The 23,465-nt window shown below is 48.6% G+C and overlaps 1 protein-coding gene across 4 annotated transcripts in view; it reads left to right on the top strand.

Moving 5' to 3' along the window:
- Positions 1–6,152: 6,152 nt before the first annotated feature.
- The window catches only part of ANKRD11 (ankyrin repeat domain 11), a 221,437-nt gene continuing 204,124 nt past the window's right edge, over positions 6,153–23,465 (top strand). For 2 of the 4 annotated variants that reach the window (XM_032284723.1, XM_032284721.1), the window contains exon 1: positions 6,153–6,495. The gene's annotated coding sequence lies outside the window, so the exon portion shown is untranslated. The remainder of the gene's footprint in view (positions 6,496–23,465) is intronic. The other 2 variants (XM_032284719.1, XM_032284716.1) reach the window with 1 other exon arrangement.

Raw genomic sequence — 23,465 nt, 5'->3', positions numbered from 1 at the left:
TGGGGCCAGGCCTGGTGGACTCACACTGAGCTATCAGTTCTCACCACAGGGCCAGGGGCAGGAGGCAGAAGGGAAAGGCCAGGGGTGAGCCTGCTCCGCCCGGTTCTGCCACTTGTGGAGAAGAGGAAGCAGAAAGACCTCTGGGCCATCTGCAAGGAAAGGGCAGAGGGTCCCACTGCGCGTGCAGTTTCTGGTGGGCCAGTGTAGGGAAAAGAACGCATAAGCGCCGAGGCAGGAGCCAAAAGCCTCAGCCTATTTCCATATAAATAACAAGAAGAAAGTAACTAGAAATAACTGTAGTAGTTAACGGTTATTCCTGTGTGATCTTAGTTATTCATAGGTGATCTTAATTCTTTTACTAAAGCCTCTCAGGTCGGAAGTGTGAACCTGGGGTGACACTGAAACGAATGACACTAAGGCAAGATGCTCTAAGCCCTCTGTCACACCTGCATAAGGGCTGCTGGAGGGCGCCTCGGCTGTGCGGCAGCGCCAGGCTGGGACAGCGCCCGATGTTTAGCCAGACAGGGAAGGAGACGTCCAAAATGGCCAAGACGTCTCCTTCCCCCGAAGAGTTAGAAGAAAACTCCACTTCTCCAAGCTTTTGTGGTAGGCCTAATGGCTGTCAGGAACACCCGCAAACATCCGGGGTCTTAACTGTGTCTAGACGATGCTGTGCTTCAGTGGTCACGTTCCATGTCTACTCTCATGTTCTTTTTCTGCACCTGGTGCTTTTTTTCTTAGAAAAGGTAATCAGTAATAGTAACACAAATCTTAATATTTGAGTTCTTTCTTTATAAGTATGGAAAAAGTGCTGATGCATCATGCTCCTTACCTCACTTCGGGTGCCAGAAATTCCTGCGCCCTCGCCTGTATGCCACACCCTATCCACCCTGCCCCCAGTCACCGACCACCAAGGCCACTACCTTCCCTGCCCCCAGATTTGCAAGTGTACAAAAGTGAGAGCGTCCAGCATTTGGGACCACTGCTGGTCTCCGAGATCTGGGTAGCAGTGGACCCCAGGCCCAAACTCTCTTCTCAATCTCTGTGTTTTGTGCCTTTTATTTATACAATTTCTCATCTCCCCACCAGCAGAGAGGGGCTCACAGAACCCTGCAGGGCTGGACCCTACAGGCCAGGAGGTCATTCGCTGGCCCAGTCCACAGCTGCGAGTGGGGTGTCATGAGGGAACAGGACGAGGACTGTGGAGCAGCCTTGAAAGCCTTTGTTTAGGGGCAAAATGAAGTCTGCACGTCACTTCCCAGAAGGGCGGTTGTCCAGCACGGCCTGGTGCTGGGCTCTTCCCTATGGGTGTGCCAGCTCTAGGACAGCATCGGGCAGAGGCAGGGCCTGCGTGTTTGGCTACACAAAACAGCACTGGGGCCGGGCACGGTGGCTCACCCTTGTAATCCCAGCACTGTGGGAGCCTGAGGCGGGTGGATCATGAGGGGAAGAGATCGAGACCATCCTGGCCAACATGGTGAAACCCCGTCTCTACTAAAATACAAAAATTAGCTGGGCGTGGTGTCGTGCGCCTGTAGTCCCAGCTACTCGGGAGGCTGAGGCAGAAGAACTGCTTGAACCCAGGAGGTGGAGATTGCAGTGAGCTGAGATCGCACCACTGCACTCCAGCCTGACGCCCAGCAACAGAGCGAGACTGTCTCAAAAAAAAAAAAAAAAAAAAAAACATAACTGCCCTTAGTGAAATGTCCCCAAAAACTTAATTTCCAGTTTGGAGGATGTGGCAATGCTGGCTCTCCAGCAGCTGTCCCCATGGCCCCTTGGGGCTGTGCCGGCTGCCTGCCCGTCCCCACCCCCCCACCCCTGTATCCTCCTGTGGCTCTGTTTCTACTCACTACTGCAACAGCTTCCCACCTGGCCTCTCCCTTCAGGCTGTTTCGAGGGTGTTGTCATAAAATAAGAATTTGATCTTGAGGCCTCGTGTTGGAAACCTTCACTGGTCTGCTGCTGCAGACCAAGTAGCACTGCTGCACGCCGATGACCTCCGTCCTGCGTCCGTCTTGCCTCTCCGCTTTCTGTGGCTGCGTCCCTGGTGCCCTGTACCCATCACCCACGCAGTAGGACCAGAGAGCATCTCAGACTTTAAGTGCACAAAACTAAACTCTTAAAAAAGCCTTGCACTTTGGAGGCCAAGGTGGGTGGATCACCTGAAGTCAGGAGTTCAAGACCAGCCTGACCAACATAGTGAAACCCCGTCTTTAAAAAAAAACAACAAAACAAAAGCCTCAAGGTAAAAAAAAAATAAAAATAAAAAATAAACTTTTTTCCACCCAAACTGTCCCCTTCCTTAAGGCTGTCTTCCAGGCAATGCTAACCTCACCCTGAACCCTTCTTTTACTGCTCACAAAACCTTGCTGACTATCTTCAGTCCAGCTGTCTCTACTCCATCTGCTCCCACCTTCCCACAACCCTGTGATGTCTTACCTTTTCCCTTAGGATAAAATCCCAACTCTTTTATTTTTTTTGAAATGGAGTCTCACTCTCTTGCCCTCGCTGGAGTGCAGTGGTGCAATCTCAGCTCACTGCAGCCTCTGCCATCCGGGTTCAAGTGATTTTCCTGCCTCAGCCTCTCAGGTAGCTGGGATTACAGGCGCCCATCACCATGCCCAACTAATTTTTGTATTTTTAGTAGAGACGGGGTTTCGCCGTGTGTGGCCAGGCTGGTCTGAAACTCCTGACCTCAGGTGATCTGCCTGCCTGGGCCTCCCAAAGTGCTGGGATTGCAGGCATGAGCCACCTCACCCAGCCTCAATGATTTTCTAATTAATGCATCACCTGGCTTCTTTCCCTTTAATCTGCATTTTTCTCTACCATACGGGTTTTTTTTTTTTTTTTTGAGGCGGAGTTTCGCTCTTGTTACCCAGGCTGGAGTGCAATGGCGCGATCTCGGCTCACCGCAACCTCCGCCTCCTGGGTTCAGGCAATTCTCCTGCCTCAGCCTCCTGAGTAGCTGGGATTACAGGCACGCACCACCATGCCCAGCTCACCCTTTTTTTTTTTTTTTTTTTTTTGTATTTTTAGTAGAGACGGCGTTTCACCGTGTTGACCAGGATGGTCTCGATCTCTTGACCTCGTGATCCACCCGCCTCGGCCTCCCAAAGTGCTGGGATTACAGGCGTGAGCCACCGCGCCCGGCCTTACCATACAGTTTTTGCTTACCCGTTCTGCTTCTGTTGAAATTCAGTTTGCTTCTACCTTAGCGTAGTTTCAGATTCTGTTTCCAAGGTCAACTGCCTGCTTATTCATATTAATATTTCGTACTTAAAATTTCCTTGATAGCCGATCATGGTGGTGCTCGCCTGTAATCTCAGCTACTCAGGTGGGAGGATCACTTGAAGCTGGACTGCACTGCCAGCTCCTGTGAATACCATGCCCCTCAGCTTCAGGGGGAAAAAGTTCCTGAGTGTGAGCTTGACTGCTTCGGTTGATGTTTTTCAAATATTCCCAATGATGAGTATTGTAAGGGACCAAAATAAAAAATACCAATTTCTAGTCCCCCCTCATCTAGATTAATTCAACAGGTGATGATGGGGTCCAGGACTCTGAATTTTGTCGATTTTACCAGATATTTCTTCCAGTGAGGCAAATATGGAAACCCTTGATCACCTATTGATGAACGCTGATCAGCCCATACATGGCTATGCTTTTGTTTTTGTTTTTTTTTTTTTTGAGACGGAGTCTTGCTCTGTTGCCCACACTGGCGTGTAGTGGCGCGATCTTGGCTCATTGCAACCGTCCACCTCCTGGGTTGAAGTGATTCTCCTGCCTCAGCCTCCTGAGTAGCTGGGATTACAGACGGGCACGTGCCACCAAGCCTGGCTAATTTTTTTGTATTTTCAGTAGAGGCGCGTTTTCAGCATGTTGATCAGGCTGATCTCAAACTCCTGACCTTGTGATCCGCCCGCCTCGGGGTCCCAAAGTGCTGTGATTACAGAAGTGAGCCACAGCGCCCTGCACCACATTGGCTGTTTTTATCAGGTGTTCACCCTCATCCAACGCCACGAGTAGTTGGGGGTGGAGACCAAAATCTGGCTGCCTACAGTAGGCTAAAAGTCCAGTTACAGCATAACTAATGCTTCCACAGAGCTCCAGTGTGTGCCAAGCACCGTGCTACAGCCTCTTCATTTAATCTTCCCTATGAGTCTGAAATAGGTGCTACGGGCGGGCGCTGTGGCTCATGTCTATAATCCCAGCACTTTGGGAAGCTCAGGAGGGAGGGTAGCTTGAGTCCAGGATTTTGACACCAGACTGGGCAACACAGCAAGATCCTTTCTCTACAAAAATTTTAAAAATTAGCCAGGTGTGGCGCCTGCCTGTGGTCCCAGCTACTCAGCAGGCTGAGTTGGGAAGATCCGCTGAGCCCGGGAGGCAGAAGATGCAGTCAGCAGTGCACTCCAGCATGGGCGACGGATTCAGAGCCTGATTCAAAGAGGGAAAAAAAAAAAGTAGTACTACTTGTAGTTCCCATTTTACGCATCAAGAAACTGAAGATCTGAGAGGCAAAGCCTCCAGGGTGACTGCTAGTCACTGGTAAGACTGGGATTTGAATATGGGCGGTTTAACAACTGAAGGTCACTGGACCATACTGCGTGTTGCCCAAGGGGAAAGACCATCTTCACGGTCTATCCGCTCAGGACTTCACAATTCCATTATTTCGTTAATTTGAGGCCTGTAAATATTTTGCTTACCAGCTGTCTTGGACTTCAGTAAGATGCAGAATTAAAAAAACACACTCGGGCCAGGCGTGGTGGCTCACGCCTGTAATCCAAGCACTTTGGAGGCCAAGACGGGCGGATCACCAGAGGTTGGGAGTTCAAGACCAGCCTGACCAACATGGCGAAATCCCATCTTAAAAAAAAATAAATAAATAAAATAAAATAGCTGGGCGCGGTGGCTCAAGCCTGTAATCCCAGCACTTTGGGAGGCCGAGGCGGGTGGATCACGAGGTCAAGAGATCGAGACCATCCTGGTCAACATGGTGAAACCCCGTCTCTACTAAAAATACAAAAAATTAGCTGGGCATGGTGGCGCGTGCCTGTAATCCCAGCTACTAAGGAGGCTGAGGCAGGAGAATTGCCTGAACCCAGGGGGCGGAGGTTGCGGTGAGCCGAGATCGTGCCATTGCACTCCAGCCTGGGTAACATGAGTGAAACTCCGTCTCAAAAAAAAAAAAAAAAAAATAAATAAAATAAAATAAAATAAATAAAAAAAATAAAAAAAGACACTCAAAGGAGCACCGATTTTGTTCACCTGGCTTTTTTGGTTTAGTTCTGGATGAGAACACAGGTGCACTTAGAACAGGAGCCATACTTATTAGAGCCTTGATAAATTTTAGCTGCAATCAAAGCCCGTTCTCATCTACCTTTTCCGCGTCTTGCCGAACTAGCAAGGCAGGCGCTGCGGCTCGCGGGCGCTTGGCTCCTCACGCGGCTCAGGCTCTCAAAGCGGGAGGCCCAGGCGCTCTCGAGCCGCGACCCGCCCGAGGGCCGTTGCCTTGGACGGCAGGGGAAGCTTCACCGCGCGGGAGCCGGGCTGCGCGGCCAGAGCCCTCCCCGAGCGACCGCCCCGAGGCCCCGGTCCCTTCCCCTCCCTTCGCCGCCGCCCAGGCCTCTCCGTGCCCCGTGACGCCCGCCAGGGCAGTGCGGCCGGAAGCCGGGCCTTCCGGGGGCCGGGCCAGCCGGGGCCAGGCAAGAGACCACGGGTACACGACAAGTAGCCGCCGCTCCGGCCCGCGAAGCGGACGTTTTGTCTCGCAGCTCAATACCAGATTTTGTTTCCAGACCACATCCCTGTCGCTTCCGGCACTTGGAATGACCAATCGTCAGGCCCGAGAATGCAAGTCCCACGCCCTTTGCGACGGAAGCAGCCAATCCAGTGGCTCGCTGCTTCCAGCGTCGCGTGCGCCCTTACGCAGGACCCTGCCCAACCGTTACCGGGCGTCCTCCTAGTCCCGCCTCCGGGCCCTCGCAGAGGCTGTCAATCCCGCCTCGCCCCTTGACTCCATTAGCGAGCTTCCTCCCGACGCTGTGACGTGCGCAGCCCCTACGGCCGGCCGGGGCGGGCCAATGGCGGTGGCGGATACGGCGGGCCAATGGGCGGGAGCGTCTCATGCGGCCGGCGCCCGCCGCAGCCGCCGCTGGGTCCTGGAGCCAGAGGCCGCCCTGAGACGGTGCGCGATGGACCGAGGGCCCCAGCCGGGGAGGCGCCGCCGCCGAGCCCGCGGCCAGACGGCCCCTCAGTAGCGTCCACACCGGGAGTCGCGGCGCTCGCCCCTGCCGTGGGCGCGCCCGAGGGGCGGGCTCGCCTCCCGCCGGCCCTCGCAGCTCGGCCGGGTCCGAGCCCGCGCCGCCGCCGCCGCCGCCGCCGCCGCCTTCCCGCTCGGGCCGCGCGGCCCGGGAAACGCGGCCGCGGGCTGCATGGGCAGCGCCCGCGCCCCGCCGCTGAGCCGCCGCGGAGCCGCGCAGCCCTCGGAGCCCGGTGAGAGGTGCCGCCGGCCTGGGGGCGGTGGTCGGGGCGGGCGCGGAGCATTCGCGCGGCCTTGCGGCCTGCAGGCCTCCCCCGGCGGCGGAGCTGCGCCTCGGGCCTCGGGGCGGCTCTGGGGGGCCGGGGCCGGGTGGGCGGCGGATTTTGGGGTCCCGGGGCTGTCGCGAGGGGCTAATAGGGGTTCCGGGGCGGGCCTGGGAGGTCGGGGGAGCGCGGAACGCCGTGAGGGAGGCCGAGCGGTTCGAGGCGGCCGTGAGGGGCGGCCGGGGTCCCGGGGCGGCTGTGGGGGACCAAGTGGGGGCTCCGCGGCGGGCCTGGGCGGCCCTGAGAGGCGGACGGGGGGCTCCGCGGCGGGCCGGAGGGGTGCTGGGGACTGGGGCTGCCGGGAGGGGCCTCCAGGGGCCGCGGGCGGGTGCCGGGTGCCGCGGAGCGGAGGCGCCGACCTCTGACCCGCGAGACGGGCGCCTTCGCGGCGCTGGTCGTGGTTGTTATTCTCAGCGTCCCTTTTATCGTCGCTGTGTTGAAGTGAGAGCAGGCGGCTCTCGGGCTCCGAGCCGGAGGGGGCGGGCGAACGGGGGACCTGGGGGCGTCAGAGTTGCTGGAGGCGCGCGTAGGCCGAGGAGGGGCAGGAATGCGGGCAGCCGGGCTGGGGGTGTTAGGGGGAGGGTAGGCGGGCCGGGGGGGCGGCTGGGAGGAAAGCGGTGGCGGTGGCGGCTGCAACAGCAGCCCTTGGCCTCAAGGAACAATGTGAGACGTTGCCTGAAATGTTAATTTCCGTTCCTCATTTCATCATCCCCTGGCAGGGCGGTAGCTGTGTGTGTGGGGTGTGTGTGTGTGTGCGTGTGCGCGCGTGTGTGTGTATAGGGTCGGCCCTGCCACATTGATTCAGTCCCCTCTCAAAGAGGGATTGTACTGTTAACTCTTGTATCTGTGTCGTCGGAAGGTTGGGGGGGGTCTTGATTTTCTCGAGGCCTGCTCTTTTCCTGGTGGCCCCCTAAGATTTTCTGTTTCTGTTGTGTTTTGGGAAGGTTAGTCTTGTATACCAGGTTCCAGGAAGTTTTAGAAGAGGCTTGGGAAGATGAAGCTGGTCTACCAGCTCTCTATGCATTAAAACTATTTTTTTTCTAACAGTTAAGGTGTAAACATGCTTAGATTTCATGGGTTTTGCAGGTTATGATTAGTTTTGTATCTATTTGCAGGAAGAAGGTTTTTTTGGTAGAGAAATCAGATTTCAGGCTTTCTTATATGAGGTGAGAGTTTTATACGGTGATTTGAGCAATATCCTTAACACTTGAAATGAGAAATGAGTGTGCACAATTGTTGAACTCCAGAACTTCGAATCTTTAGATCCTTTTTGTGGTGATGAGACATATAAGATGAAATTGTGGAAAAAATGCTGTTGAAACAGTTAGTATTTTTGTTGTGTGCAGACACAGTCAATGGCATAACTTGGGTAGTTCAAAATCAGAGACCCTGAGATTGCCTCTCAGACCTTGATTTCTCATTACTAAGTGTTGGCTGCCCTGGAAGACCTAGAGTTCTATTAGAGAATGATTGCACAAGTCCTCTGATACTACTTTGCAACTGTAGTTAAACTAGAAAAAAAAAAAAAACGGGGGGGAGGGGAGGTGGGGGCGATATCTTTCTCAGCTTTCATTGTGACCCTTGCATTGGATCTAGTATGGTTGGTGTGGCCTCCCCCACCCTCCATTCAGCTGTTGTTCTCCTCTTTCTGTAGTTTCTCCCCAAAGAGCAGGATCTCATTTGATAGGCTGGCCATCTGAATGGAACGGGATGGGAGGGAACAAAGACCTAGTTGCTATGACGTTTTCTCTGTTCTTTGTGTATGCCTCTTGAGTTTGTTGAAAAGTTCCCCACAAGATATTGCTAAATTTGACCCAGACTTGAAACTTTCAGCATTTTTTTCTTGTGTCTTATTTTTACTGTGGTAAAATATAACACAATTTAGCAGAAGTTTGTTTTTAAATGTGTCACCTTTAAAACCTGAGTTCCTCTTTTGCAGCTCTAATTTGTGTTGGCCTTCTAACTTGCCTTGCCGCCGTCAGATGCTGTTCTCTGGACTAGCCATGCTAATCACCCCACACCAGCAGTAGCTTCATCACACTCACGCAGATGGGCTGCTGATGATGAGTGGCTGTCATGTCAGCTGTAATTACAATGTTGATATACTGACAAGTAGAACTCACTGCAAATAGAGTTTAAAAAACTATGCTGTGCTATTTGTATATGAGAATATTTTTCCGAGCTTTCTGTGCCCTTTTTTTTTTGAGATGGAGTCTTGCTGTGTTGCTTGGGCTGGAGGGCATTGGTGCGATCTTGGCTCACTGCAACCTCCGCCTCCAGGGTTTAAGCAGTTCTCTGCCTCAGCCTCCCTAGTACCTGGGATTACAGGCACCCGCCGCCATGCCTGGCTAATTTTTGCATTTTTAGTAGAGATGGGGTTTCACCATCTTGGCCAGGCTGGTCTTGAACTCCTGACCTCATGATCACCTGCCTTGGCCTCCAAAGTGCTGGGATTACAGGCATGAGCCACTGCGCCTGGCCTCCTCTTATGACTATTTAAGTAGGTTTGATACAGAAAGGTTATGTTTGGTCAAATATAAGAGGAGACTTACTTTGCATATGGGCAGTGAGCCCATTATCAATTAAATAACATAATTAGAGAGTATCAGTAAATGCTAGTTCAGAAAATAATCCGCATTTTGTTGCCAAAATAAGTGTTTTGATCTGTCCATTACCCTGTGTAAGTCCCTTCATCCCTCATATGGCAAGTGTAATGGATGAATGTCTCTGAATAGCAAAGTATTTGTAGTGAATAGGTGAAAATGATGATAGATTCCTGGTCTGATGGTACGCCGTGTCACTTTATTACTGCTGTGTAGTCAGTGCTCTGTGGGAATTGAGTGAGGCCTGTTTGATAAACTTTATAGAAAAATGGAATGAATTCAAATAACTAAAAGTTATTGTCTTGAAATCTTGAAATGTTTTTAGTATGTGTTCTCTGAATTTGAATTTTTTAGAGTCTTGCTCTGTCACCCAGGGTGGAGTGCAGTGGCGGGATCTCACCTCGCTGCAACCTCTGCCTCCTGTGTTCAAGTGATTCTTCTGCCTCAGCCTCTCGAGTAGCTGGGCTACAGGTGCATGCCAACATGCCTGGCTAATTTTTATATATTTAGTAGAGTTGGGTTTTCACCATATTGGCCAGGCTGGTCTCAAACTCCTGACCTGACTGTCTACCTGCCTCAGCCTCCCATAGTGCAAGGATTACAGGCCACGGCGTCGGGCCTTAATTTGAATTTTAAATGGAATGTCTGTGCAGTTCAACTTTTCTAGTTTTTCTTGTGAAGCTGTATGAAAGAAGGCGTCAATCCTTAGCTCCTGGAACTCAGGCAGTTAGATAATTGCCATAGAAGCCTTTTTAGGCTTAGGAAATGATCCATTTTAATGAGCGCTTTGTTAATTTTGATAGCTATTTCTATTATTTTACTTTATTTTATTTTTTTGAGACATTGTCTTGCTCTGTCTGCCAGGCTGGGGTGCAGTGGTGCAATCTTGGCTCCCTGCAACCTCTGCCTCCCGTGTTAAAGCCATTCTCCTGCCTCAGCCTCTCGAGTGGCTCGAACTAGAGGCGCGCGCCACCATGCCCTGATAATTTTTTCTGTTTTTAGTAGAGAGAGGGTTTCACCGTTTTAGCCAGAATGGTCTCAATTTCTTGACCTCGTGATCCACCCACCTGGGCCTCCCGAAGTGCTGAGGTTACAGGCGTGAGCCACCGCACCCAGCCACTGTTTTCTATTTTATTGTATATTATTTATTTATTTTTGAGATGGAGTCTTGCTCTAATCTGTCACCCAGGATGGAGTGCAATGGTGTGATCTGGGCTCACTGTAACCTATGCCTCCTGGGTTCAAGTGATTCCCCTGCCTCTTCTTTTTCTCAATACAGAGAGAGGGTCTCCCTGTGTTGGCAAGGCTGGTCTTGAAGTCCTGGGCTCAAGAAATATACCCACGTCAGCCTCCTGTAGTGCTGGGATTACAGGCGTGAGCGCTGCATCTTGCCCCATGTTTCTGTTAAGTGGCTTTTGTTTATTTGAGAGAGCTTGTTCACAGCATCTCTTAAACTAAAGTCAGATTCAGCTTATTCTTATTTTACGTATGTATAAGGTAGAGTTTCCATTGGTTTTTGTTTCTTTTTTGAGACAGAGTCTCACTTTGTTGCCTAGGCTGGAGTACAGTGGCACGATCTCGGCTCACGGCGACGTCCACCTCCTGGGTTCAAGCAATTCTCCGCCTCAGCCTCCTGAGTAGCTGGGATTACAGGCGCCCACTACCATGCCTGGCTAATTTTTTTGTATTTTTAGCAGACAAGGAGTTTTACCATGTTGGCCAGGCTGGTTCGCACTCCTGACCTCAAGTGATCTGTTAGGCTTAGCCTCCCAAAGTTCTGAGATTACAGGTGTGAGCCACCACGCCTGGACTCAAATCTTATTTTTATGATAGCGTCCCAAATGATGATTGTGGCCTCACTCTGATTCCAAGCCCCATTCTTTTTTTATTTTTCTTTTTAAAATTTTTATTTCCTTTCCTCCTCCCAATACCCCCATGCCCCGTTCTTTACCCCGCCCCAGGCCTCTGGTCAGATCGTGGGTCATTCTAGTTGCATTGGCCTCTCCTTTCCTCAGTTGGGCCATGTGCTGTAGTTTGTGGCACGGCTTTAATGTATCTCTGGCTGCCTCCAGTGCAGCTCCCCTCATCTCAGCTGCCACTAACTCCCACTCAGTCTTTGCATCTTAGTTTAATATCACTTCGTTTTAGCAAGTCTTTTTTTTTTTTTTTTTGAGGCATGGCCTTGCTATGTTGCTCAGGCTGGAGTGTAGTGGCCAGGTGCACTAACACGGCTCTCTTCAGCCTCGACTGTCTGGGCTGAAGCGATCCCCCCACCTCAGACTCCTTAGTAGCTGGGACTACAGGCCTGTGCCACCATGCCCTTCTAGTTTATTTTTCCTTTTTGTAGAAATGGGCTCTCCCTATGTTGCTGTAGGCCTCAGCTTTCTGGGCTTACCCTCAGCCTCCTAAAGTGTTGGGGTTATAGGCCTGAGCCATTGTGCCTGGCCCCATTTGTTTTCATTACAAGTTTGCTTTTATAATTCAGATAGAGGTGGGAACACAGTTTTCAAAATTGGACAGAATAAGAAGCATAATTAAAGAGAGAGTTGTCTTTGTGGGAAGAAAGTGCTTTCTGCGAACGCACTTTGAGTAGCACTGAGGTTTTTAGGCCGAAGAAGAAGGCCGGAAGCAGTTTTTATTCTGATTTCCTCATCCTTTCCATCAAAGTGTCAGTTGCTGTAAAGGATAGGTTGAAATCAGTCTGGGCTGAGTGTAGTTTGCTGCTGCTGCTAATGAGAATTCATTGTTTCGTTTGTAACTTTCTGGCCGAATGTAGCCAAACAAGTGGGGTCGTGAAAATTTTTGCATTTTAATGAAGAAAAATCTCTTTGTAGGGGAATACAAGGAAATGGAGTTGTGCCTTATTGATTTTACCATATGTTTAGGTTTTCAGAGTTTCTTTTTAAATGAGACTGTTAAGTAATGGCAGAAGGTTGCTTTTGAAAAGACTGGGTATATTTGGGAGATTGAGATTTGTTTTAGCTTTTTGGGTTTACAGTAAGGGGCTAGGGTATTTGGTGGAGGTGAACTGGTTGGTTGTGGTTGAAAACATTCAGACACTATTCTAAGTCTAAGAAACCCCAGAGTTTTGTTTTTGTTTTTCTTTTGAGCTAGAGTCTCGCTCTGTTACCCAGGCTGGAGTGCAGTGGCGGTATCTCGGCTCAGTGCAGCCTCCGCCTCCCAGGTTCAAGCAATTCTCCTGACTCAGCCTCTCAAGTAGCTGGGATTATAGGCGCTTTCCACCACGCCCAGGTAATTTTTGTATTATTTTTTTAGTAGAGACTCGCTTTCACTATGTTGCTTAGGCTGGTCTCGAGCTCCTGACCTCAGGTGATCCACCCATCTGGGCCTCCCAAAGTGCTGGGATTACAGGTGTCCACTACTGCACCCGGCCAGAAGCCCCACAGTTCTAAAGCTAGCTTTGTGAATGGAGTTAAGAGGGTTTTCATTGTGAAAATAAAAGCCATCATGTCAGTATGGCTGAGATTTTTCAGGGGCTCAAAGGACTGAATCCTGTTGACTGAAAATCCAATCTTCTGAGCTACCCCACACCCGCTTTCTCTCTTTTTCTTGGAGGTCAAGGTTGAGGCAGCTGTCGGAGTGCTGCTGTCTCAGTTACAGCGGGTCTTTGTGGCTGGTGGAGGGCGAGACCTGTTTCCAGGCCTGTCCTTCATTCGCATCTGTGCAGTGAATTATTTATTATCCTGGAAATCTGTAGGCGCTCTTTTTTGTACTTGTAAAGCAACCAATGTGCACCTGTTCATTATTTGAAAATTTTGGCTTTTTCTCAACATAAAACATTTTGATCACTTATGTGAACATTTCTTCTTTCATGGTAATATTCATAAAACTTTCCCCCTCATTACTTAACTCTAAAAAATGTGACTTTTAAGAATGCCTGGCCAGACATGGTGGCTCATGCCTGTAGTCCCAGCACTTCGGGAGGCCGAGGCCGAGGCAGGTAGATCATGAGGTAAAGAGATTGAGACCATCCTGGCCAACATGGTGAAACCCTGTCTCTACTAAAAATAGAAAAATTTGTTGGGTGTGGTGGCACGCGCCTATAGTCCCAGCTACTTGGGAGGCTGAGACAGGTGAATCGCCTGAACCCAGGAGGCGGAGGTTGCAGTGAGCTAGGATCGCGCCTCTGTATTTTAGCCTGGGTAAATAACAAAGCGAGACTAACCCAAAAAAAAAAAAAAAAAAAAAAAGAATGGCTTAAATTGAGATTTTCCTTGTAAATACTTAATAACTTTGTGATATCAAAGGTTGTTTTTCATGTAAAATTAGAAAATAGACTCTTTTCTTGGTGCGTTGGTATTAAATAGCCCTTTCTCTCCCCGCCATGGCAGTTTTCAGACTTAAATGCTAATCTCCTAGAATAATGAATGCAGTATTTCCAAGTACAGGCAAGATTGCGGAGGGTGCTTGGTTCCTGAGGTTTTACCAGAGTTAGGATTAGTTTACCACTGCATTCATAACTGGCACAATCAAAGAAGTCTTTGATTTAATTCTGGATGATGATGTAAGCTTGAGATCATTATGGCTATACTGTTTAAACTTATCTAAAATAGAGAAGGTAAGAAGCAGTGAGGGGACCTTATTTTACTTTTTAAAAAAATTTTCTTTTTTCTTTTTTTTTTTTTTTAAAAAAATAGAGACGGGGTTTCACCATGTTGGCCAGGATGATCTCCATCTCTTGACCTCGTGATCCGCCCGCCTTGGCCTCCCAAAGTGCTGGGATTACAGGCGTGAGCCACCGTACTCGGCCTTATTTTACTTTTAAGAAATCAAGGTTTGTTAGTATTCACTGTGTTTCCAGATGTGGTTTGACATTTTGCAAAACAGGAAATAAAAGTAAAAAACAAAATTAAAAAAAATACCCAGAGCAGCACTCTTGAAAGGATTAACTTTAAAAATTATTATGGCTAAGGTGCCTGGCTGATTAAAGGATGCGCAGAACACTGTATCACCTTTGCCTTTTCCAATGGTGACAAATAAGAAACCCAGCTTTCAGGAGGCTGAACTGCGTCTTGAGAACTTGCAGTGTTAGTATTCCACAACCCCACAGTTGATTTTGATTTCAAGGAATTTTTAGACTTAGTAAATTTTTTCTTCACTAGAATTGTATGTTTGGCTCCTAATTTATTTAAATTACATACATAGATATTTTTGTTACTTTGAGAATAGTCTATCTGAAATTTAAAGTTCTTTAGAGCTTAATATATTAAATATGCTAACACTCAAAACATTTTCTTTCTTTTTTTTTTGAGATGGAGTTTTGCTCTTGTTGCCCAGGCTGGAGTGCAATGGCATGATCTTGGCTCACTGCAACCACCGCCTCCCAGGTTCAAGCAATTCTCCTGCCTTAGCCCCCAAGTAGCTGGGATTAAAAGCATGTGCCACCGTGCTTGGCTAATTTTGTATTTTGAATAGAGACGGGATTTCTCCATGTTGGTCAGCCTGGTCTCAAACTCCTGATCTCAGGTGATCCGCCTGCCTTGACCTCCCAAAGTGCTGGGATTACAGGCATGAGCCACTGAGTTTAAAAATCACACAGTTGAAGCCGGGTGCGGTGGCTCACGCCTGTAATCCTATCACTTTGGGAGGCTGAGGTGGGTGGAGATTACCTGAGGTCAGGAGTTCAAAACCAGCCTGGCCATCATGGTGAAACCCCATCTTTAAAAAGAAAAAAAAAAAAAAATCACACAGTTGATACTCTGCAGACAGAAAATACACACCTTGGCCTCCCGGCGTGCTGGGATTACAGGCGTGAGCCACCACCTGTCCCTGGCCACAACATTTTCTTATAGAAATTTTTTTCCCCTAATACATGAGAGAGGTATTTTTGAATTGTATACTTTATCTTTTATTATGAAACTCAGAAAAGTGATATGTATTTTCACTTATAGTTTAGGTAATATTAAGCAGATGTAATATTAATGAGGTTCACATTCAAACTTTCTTTTTCTTTTTTTTTTTTTTTTTTGAGACGGAGTTTCACTCTTGTTACCCAGGCTGGAGTGCAATGGCGCGATCTCGGCTCACCGCAACCTCCGCCTCCTGGGTTCAGGCAATTCTCCTGCCTCAGCCTCCTGAGTAGCTGGGATTACAAGCACGCACCACCATGCCCAGCTAATTTTTTGTATTTTTAGTAGAGATGGGGTTTCACCATGTTAACCAGGGTGGTCTCGATCTCTTGACCTCGTGATCCACCCACCTCGGCCTCCCAAAGTGCTGGGATTACTACAGGCTTGAGCCACCGCGCCCGGCCCAAACTTTATTTTACTTTGTCAAAGTCATTAGATCTGATTCTGCTCAACTTGGGTTCTCATCAGATTATGGGCTTTTATAAAAAGATGATGTTGAAACTGACTCCTCCTTTTGTATGAAAGGACATTTAAGTAGAAGCTGATGGCACAGTGAAGTTTTAGAGAGTTGAGGAGAAAACCTGTCTTAGAACTAAACCTGCACCTTCTCCTTTTCCTTAATAGCTTTCTTCTAAGCCCATAAATATATTCGTTTAGGGGGATGAGCAAAGGCAGATGGAGGGTGTGTAGGCAGCCGTGTTGCGGGCGGTGCGGAAGGTAGAAGGAAAACAGCTCTCAGGCTTTGGAGAAGCTCCGGGATTTGTGTCAGTGCTGCCCTTACTGGTTTTATAGTGCTGCTGTAACAAACCACTGTACTCTTAGATTTATTTTATAATTCTGTTAATTAGAAGCCTCATGTGATCTGCCTGGGCTAAAATCAAGGTGTGGGTAGGGCCGGTTCCTCCTGGAGGCTCCAGGGGAGAATATGGTTTCTTGTCTTTTCCGTGTTGAGAGGCTGCCTGCATTCTGTGGCCTGGAGTGCTTTCCTCAGTCTTCAAAGCCAGCCTCATGGCATCTCACTGACTCTTGTGCTGTCCACCCCCGTTTTTGGAGACAGGGTCTCAGCTCTGTTGTCCAGGCTGGAGTGCAGTGGCACAATCAAGGCTCACTGCAGCCTCGACCTCGTGGGCTCAACCAATCCTCTTGCCTCAGCCCCCCAAAGTGCTGGAATTACAGGCATGGAGCCCCTGTGCCTGGCCCCTCTTCCACTTCTAAATCCTTGTGGTTACCTGGGGCTCACATGAACAGTGCAGGATCATCTCCCTCTCCTGGTTAGTAACTTTAATTCCCTTCTCTTTTCTTTCTTTCTTTCTTTCTTTTTTTTTTTTCAAGACGGGGTTTCATCATGTTGGTCAGGCTGGTCTTGAACTCCCGACCTCAGGTGATCCACCTGCCATGGCCTCCAAAGTGCTTGGATTACAGGCGTAAGCCACCATGCCCGGCCCTTTTAATTCTCTTTTCTATGTGATGTAAGATATTCACAGGTTCCAGGGATGAGCAAGCTGGAGGTTTTTCCAGTAATGGTCTCTTGTTGTCCCCAGATGCCATCCAGGATCCCACATGGCATTTAGTTGTCCTGTCTCCTTAATCTCGCCTGTAACCGTTTCTCAGTGTTTCCTTGTTTTTCATGATCTTGGCAGTTTTGATGAGGGCAGTCTTGGTTTTTTATGTCTTTGTGACCATTCACACATTTGGCATGTTTGTAAAGCACTGTGTGGCTGACTTCTGGCTTACCTGACTACTTTTCCAAGTGGGGTACGCTCTGTAGTGGGAGAACAGCTTTGTGTCTTTTTTCAGCTGAAAGGAGTTATATGTTTTATGGATGGGACTTCTAAAACTAGACAGGCTCAGCTTTTCCAGGGTTTCACTGATTTTGTCCACAGATGTTCATTGGCTGCTCACTGTGTGCAGTGCTGCGTTTTAGGAAGCACGAAGACGGTGCAGCCTGGGCCTCCTGCCCTGAGATCTGGGAGGAAGATGCATTCAGTTGACTAAAGCTTGCTTGAAGTACTGGTTCTTATGAAAAGAGAGATAATCAGAGGAGAGAAAGGCTCTGTGACCTGGGAGATTTAATGGAAGAAGTGCTATATTAAAAAAAAAATGTAAGCTATGTTTCTGTTTTAAAAAAAGAATCAGTGGAATGTCACTGCAGAAATCAGAGTAATGCCATCTTAGACTGTGGGAAGGCTGTGGACAAAGGCTGGGAAGGTGGGATGTAACGTGAGAATGTCAGCTAAACCTGTCTGAACAGGAAGACGTATCAGACAAGATGGTAGCGGATGAGACTGGAAACCTGATTGGAGTTGGGTTGTATAGAGTTTGCAGTGGTAGCCGTGAATTTGGTCTGCTAACTTTTTTTGAGGCAGAAGATGATGTGTCAGAGTTTGAAGATGGTGAATGAGTGAGATCAAAGCACTGGCTTTGCAGTGCTGTTTTTTTTTTTTGTTTTGTTTTTGAGACGGAGTTTCACTCTTGTTGCCCGGGCTGGAGTGTGTAATGGCGCGATCTTGGCTCACCGTAACCTCTGCCCCCTCGGTTCAAGCGCTGCTTCTGCATCAGCCTCCTAAGTAGCTGGGGTTTCAGTCATGTACCACCACACCCAGCTAATTTTTTATTTTTAGAGAGACAGGGTTTATCCATGTTTGTGAAGCTGGTCTTGAACTCTCTACCTCAGGTGATCTGCCTTCCTTGGCCTCCCAAAGTGCTAGGATTATAGGCATGAGCCACCGTGCCTGGCCTGTGGTTCTTTTTTTGAGACAGGCTCTTGCTCTGTCACCCAGGCTGGAGTACAGTGGCGTGATCATAGCTCACTGCAGCCTTGAATTTTTGGGCTCAAGTGATCTTCCTGCCTAAGCCTCCTGAGTGGCTGGGGCTACAGGCATGTGCCAGCACACTATGCTAATTTTAAAAAAATTGTAGAAATGGGGTTTTGCTGTGTTTCTTAGGCTGATCTTGAGCTCCTGACCTCAAGCAGTCCTCCCACCTCAGCCTCCCGAAATGCTGGGATTATAGGCATGAGACATCATGCCCCTCCTTAAGAAGATCCTTACAAGAGAATCTAGAGAAACTTGAAACAGGGAGGGAACTTGGAAAGCATACTGTGTAGGCAGGTTCTGAAGACTTAATGGTATTTGTTCACAGGTATTCACGCACAAAAAAACTTGGAAAAAGAGAAGATGAATTGATTCCCAATGGAGGGAATGGGGCAAACAGGAGAATGGGTCTGTGAAAGGAGACAGCAGAGAAAGCAGGAATAGGGAAGCGGCGGTGGAGCAGAAGCTGGGTGCTGTTTATTTTGTGCCTACTGTATGTCACACTCCATTCTCTGCCCTGGGGACATTTGACAGATGTGGATGTTGCTGGTGTCATGTGCTTACATTCTGGAGGAAGAAGTGGGCATCTCAGTTGAGGAAAGGAAATGGTTATCTGGGGAAGTCTGATGGGCAGAGCCTAGGAGGGAACCTTGTGTTTGTCAGATGTGTACGTGCTGGCTCTGCAGCTTGCATGTCCATGGCAGACTGATATTTGCCCTCAGAGATTTTTGTCAGGACAGTGTCAAGTGTGGGCCAGGACAGTGGTTTTCAGTCCAAGTTGAAGGGTTTTAGAGATTTCGGAGGTTGAAGCCTGCTGCTAGAAGCATTGTAGAAGGAGGATCGTGGATTCTGTTTGCCCAGATACATGAGGAGGGGCCTGTCTTGGACTTGTTTTTGTTTCATATCTTCTAATACTTCTATGTACATATTGATAGATACCTAGTTAATATTTGGTTGGAAGTCTTAAAAGAATTTTGAAAAGGTTTATGGTCTGAGAAGGCAGTAATACCTGGCAGGAAATACTTAATATTTTATACAAGAAATATTTAACATGTTAAACCCGTGCCAAGCTTATGAACTACTATGAATGTTGCAGAGTTGCCTCGAGTGAGTAGTATGCAGCCTTCCTCTGGATGTGAGCCTCTGTGGTCTGTGTGCGGGACAGCGGCACCAGGCCCCTGGCTTAGGGAGCCTTCCATTGGGTGGCCGTGTGTGGCGGCAGTGTTCCTGTCAACACCCTGAATTACCTTTTTGCCTAATTGCAGATGTAGAGGTGAATGGAGAGCAGAAGTCACTGTTTTGTGCGGCTCATTGCCTGCAGCGTGCTCAGGTCCAGGTAATCTTAAAGGGAGGTGCTTCTGGGGAGAGGAGGGCCCTGTGTGGCACACTTTCATTCTGTTTATTTTTACATAAGTCCTCCACAGTTCAGCTGAGTCCTTTTCTTAACCAGCACTTCCCTCACACGAGAACATTTTACTTTATTCAGGAGTTACCTTGAGGGAGATAATTTGTTTTTCGCCACTGCCACTGTGGAGTGTCAGTATTGTAAACAATCACTGTTTCCTTATTGATTGTTAGACTGCACTGGATTTGCCATCGACATCTATAAGGGCCTGGGTGACCTTCACTCTGGGGTTTCACCAGTGCACTGATGCCACTGGGAGCCAAGGGCTCATTGAAAATAGCTCTCAGGGCCTGACTCAGACAGGCTAGCTTGGCCTCGCCTTCTTCTTTTTTTTTTTTTTTTTTTTTTTTTTTTTTTTGATATGGAGTCCCATTCTGTCTCCCAGGTTGGAGTGCAGAGGTGTGATTTCTCCTCACGGCAGCCTCCACCTCCTGGGTTCAGGCGGTTCTCCTGCCTCAGCCTCCTCAGTAGCTGGAATTAGAGGGGTGTGTCACCACGCTTGGCTAATTTTTTGTATTTGTCGTAGAGACGGGGTTTTGCCATGTTGGCCAGGCTGGTGATCCACCCACCTCAGCCTCCCAAAGTGCTGGGATTATAGGCATGAGCTTGGCCTTGGCCTGCCACCTTCCTTTCTTTTTTATTTTTTTCTAATTTTTGTGGCAGGATCTTGCTCTGCCTCCCCAGGCTGGCGTACACTGGCGTGATCATGGATGGCTCACTGCAGCTTCCGTCTCCAGGGCTGAAGCAGTCCTCCAGGCTCAAAGCAGTTCTCAAACCTCAGGCCCCTGGGTAGCTGGGGCCACAGGTGTGTGTTGTCACATCAGGCTTTTTTTTTTTTTTTTTTTTTTTTTTAAGACAGAATTTTGCTCTTGTTACCCAGGCTGGAGTGCAATGGCGTAGCCTCGGCTCACTGCCACCACTGCCTCCTGACTTCAAACAATTCCCCTGTCTCAGCTTCCTGAGTAGCTGGGATTACAGGTGCCTACCACCATGCCTGGCTAATTTTTCTATTTTTAGTAGAGATGAGATTTCACCGTGTTGGCCAGACCGGTCTTCAACTCTTGACCTCTGGTGATCCGCCTGCCTCAGCCTTCTAAAGTGCTGGGATTACGGGCATGAGCCACCATGCCTGGCATGTTTTGGTTTTTTTGTAGAGACAGTCTCACTGTGTTGCCCAGGCTGGTCTTGAACTCCTGGGCTTGAGCTTTCCTCCCTCCCTGCCTCCCAAAGAGCTGGGATTACAGGTGTGAGCCACTGTGCCTCGTCACCTTTCCTTACCTGACCTAAGGATGGCTTCTTGTTTGTCATCCAAGGATGCATTTGTTTGTTTGTTTTTATGTTCTGTGTAAGCTGCTGACAGGGATGCTTTTTTGTTGTTTTTTTTTGAGATGGAGTTTTGCTCTTGTTGCCCAGGCTGGAGTACAATGGTGTGATCTCTGCTTTCTGCCATCTCCACTGCCCAGGTTCAAGTGATTCTCCTGTCTCAGCCTCCTGAGTAGCTGGGACTACAGGCACTTGCTACCATGCCCAGCTAATTTTTTGTATTTTAGTAGAGATGGGGTTTTACCCTATTGGCCAGGATGGTCTCGATCTCCTGACCTTGTGATCTGCCCACCTTGGTCTCCCAAAGTGATGTGATTTCAGTCATGTGCCACTGTGCCCGGCCTAATTTTGTATTTTTAGTAGATACGGGGTTTCTCCATGTTGATCAGGCTGGTCTGAACTCCCGACCTCAAGTGATCCACCCAAAGTGTTGGGATTACAGGCGTGAGCTGCCATGCCTGGTCCACAGGGATGCTTTTGAGGGCTGTGCTTTCAGTGAATCAGATTAAATATAAATCATTTAAGATCAGTGGGCTAATTAAAGCTGTTTGGTTTCAAAGTATTCATAGCTGAGGCTGAAGTCAGCTGCTCCTGGGCTGTTGGGTAAATCTGTGTCTCCTGTCTTATTCTCAGATTCCCCTTTTTTTATTTACAGAGTTGGGGTCCTGCTGTGTTGCCTAGGCTGATCTCAAACTCCTGTGTTCATGCTCTTCTCCCACCTTGGCCTCCCAAACTGTTGGGATTACAGGTGTAAGCCACTGTTCTTGGCCTTGAGATATTTTTTATATCAGATCACATATGTTTTATGTAGGAGGAAAACCTTTTTAATTAATGTTTTTCTAGTGATGCTGCACTCTCTGGAAGTCAGTTAAGTGTCACCTGAATCTTCAGGGACTGGGTTGGATTGTGGGGTTGCTGGTGGCATGACTTGCTACTGATGGGATGCTGCCCCTGGGGAATAGGAACCCACTGCTCACACAGTTAATAAAGGTGTGGGGTTTTGAGGCCCGGAGGTTGAGGTTGCAGTGAGCTGAGATGATGTTACTGTACCATAGCCCTGGTGACAAGGTGAGACAATCTCAAAAACAAAAGAAAAGGTGTTGGGTCGCTACTTACACATCCAAACTAGTGGAAGGTCTAGAAGGGCCCAAGTGAGGACAGCTCATTTCAGGCACGTTTGACCTCCAGATGATCTCATCCTTGAGAAATTTAGGAATAATCGAAGTTTTAGTCTGTTGAGGTGTGGTTCTTTGATGTTAGTCGTGGGAATAAGGAATTTGCATTAAGCCTCAAGAATTGTGGGAAGCCCTAATGAGAAATGTCACGGGAAGAAGCTGCTTCCATGGTGTAGGGGATGGCTGTGCAGTAGAGCTGCGCATGGCCCGCTGCTGGAGGAGAGGATGTGGCCTCCAGAGGCCGCTTTGTGCTGGGGGCTAACTGTTGGGAGGCAGCAAGGACGAAAGGGACACATTCGTATGATGCTCAGGGGCTTATGTCAGCAGGATGTCTATGTTGCTTTTTTGGGGGCTGTGGGTCGTTGAGACCCTGACACTCATTCTCTTTGGAACATAGTGAGTTAACAGGTGGGCTGGGGGAGAATGTTCTATTGTATGGAGACATTGGGTTGCTTAATGTCAGAGGGATCTTTCTTTCCTATGACTTGGGTAGAAGAGGATGCATTGTAGAGATCTGAAGGATATTAAAAAACAAAAAACCCAATTTACCTTTCCTTCTTTTTCATTGTTGCAGGCTGAGTGTTCATTAGGGTGATACCTCCTAGGTGCATTTCTGTTTCTTGGACCCTGGCTGTAAAAATTGGGTCATTGAAGGCACTGGAAGTGTTTCTCTGGTCTGTGCTGTCCCCAGAGGCTGGTGTGAGCTGCTGTCGAGGCAGCTGGGCCACTGTCACTGTGCCCTGACAACAATGCTGGGAACTAGTCCTGAAAGTGTTAAACATAGTTTCAATTTATCAAGCGCTCCTCTCATTAAGCCATTGTTGTCTTTCTCTTTTTTGAGTTTTTGGGCTTCTTTTGAAGCCATAATAAATTGAAATGCAAAATATATTTGATTGTTTTTATTTATTTATTTTTTATTTTATGGTTTTTGGGATGGAGTCTCACTCTGTTACCAGGCTGGGGTGCAGTGGCGTGATCTCGGCTGAATGCAGCCTCCACCTCCCGGGTTCAAGCAATTCTCCTGTCTCAGCCTCCAGAAATAGCTGGGATTACAGGCACACGCCACTGTGCCCAGCTAATTTTTGTATTTTTAGTAGAGACGGGGTTTCGCCATGTTGGGCAGGCTGGTCTTGAACTCCTGACCTCAAGTGATCCGCCTGCTTCATTCTCCCAAAGTGCTGGGATTACAGCTGTGAATCACCACACCTGGCCCCCCCACCTTTTTTTTTTTTTTTTTTTATGTGAGGGTGTTTCGCTCGTTGCCCAGGCTGGAGTGCAATGGCTTGATCACAGCTCCCTGCATCCTCCGCCTCTTGGGTTCAAGTAATTCTCCTGCTTCAGCCTCCCAAATAGCTGGGATCACAGGCATGTGCTCCCACACCTGGCTAATTTTTGTATTTTTAGTAGAGATGGAGGTTTCACCATGTTGGCCAGGCTGGTCTCGAACTCCTGATCTCAGGGATCCTCCCTCCTCAGCCTCCCAAAGTGCTGGGATTACAGGCGTGAGCCACTGCGCCTGACTGGCCCTGAGGTATTCTTACCAAATATTTAAACCCGATATTCGTGTCCCCTTGCAGTAAGGAAACCTTGATTAGATCGTGGTTTGGAAGGAAGGAATAAAATGGCTCTAAAAAATGTTTCCAGCCGGGTGTGGTGGCTCACGCCTATGATCCCAGCACTTTGGGAGGCCA

The sequence above is a fragment of the Sapajus apella genome, unplaced genomic scaffold, assembly GCF_009761245.1.
Source record: "Sapajus apella isolate SASKATOON/1434 unplaced genomic scaffold, GSC_monkey_1.0 scaffold15, whole genome shotgun sequence".
NCBI lineage: Eukaryota > Metazoa > Chordata > Mammalia > Primates > Cebidae > Sapajus > Sapajus apella.
Note: the sequence above shows the minus strand (reverse complement) of the source record. Positions and strands in the feature narration are given on the sequence as shown.